This window comes from Falco naumanni, chromosome 3 (genome assembly GCF_017639655.2).
Source record: "Falco naumanni isolate bFalNau1 chromosome 3, bFalNau1.pat, whole genome shotgun sequence".
Classification (NCBI taxonomy): Eukaryota; Metazoa; Chordata; class Aves; order Falconiformes; family Falconidae; genus Falco; species Falco naumanni.
This window is the reverse complement of record NC_054056.1, coordinates 50408232-50408711: the sequence shown is the minus strand read 5'-3', so window position 1 is coordinate 50408711 and position 480 is coordinate 50408232.

The following is a 480-nucleotide window of genomic DNA, read 5'->3' as shown; positions in this document are numbered from 1 at the left end:
TCCCAAGGGTTTGTATGTTCACATAGGTGTTTTTCAATGATCTTTTGCAGATTTTATTTTGTTGGTTATAGTTACAATGGCTTTTACAATATTTCCTTCTCCTTCTTCTCCACTTGCATTATAATTCTTCCAGTTTCATTCTGAATCTGTATCATCACAGTCTGTGTAACCCCACATCCGTGCAATATCATATTTTCAGGTATTTTTCTCATGATGACATTGAAAGGATAAACTGCTACACATTTATATATTGCTACTTTAGGGGTAGGGGAATTACATGTAAATCTTAAAATAACATTTAATTGTATTTTTTTCCAGCCAAGTAAAGTCCCTCACAAGTAGTCCTGTGATTCCATATTTTGAGCTAGCTTGTTTGAAGCTATTTTTGTGAGACCGATGCATCACAGTTGTTTTCATAAGATAATTGCCTGTCTTTTCACATTATTTTTTCTGTTTCTTCTCAAAGCAGCTGACTGTAAA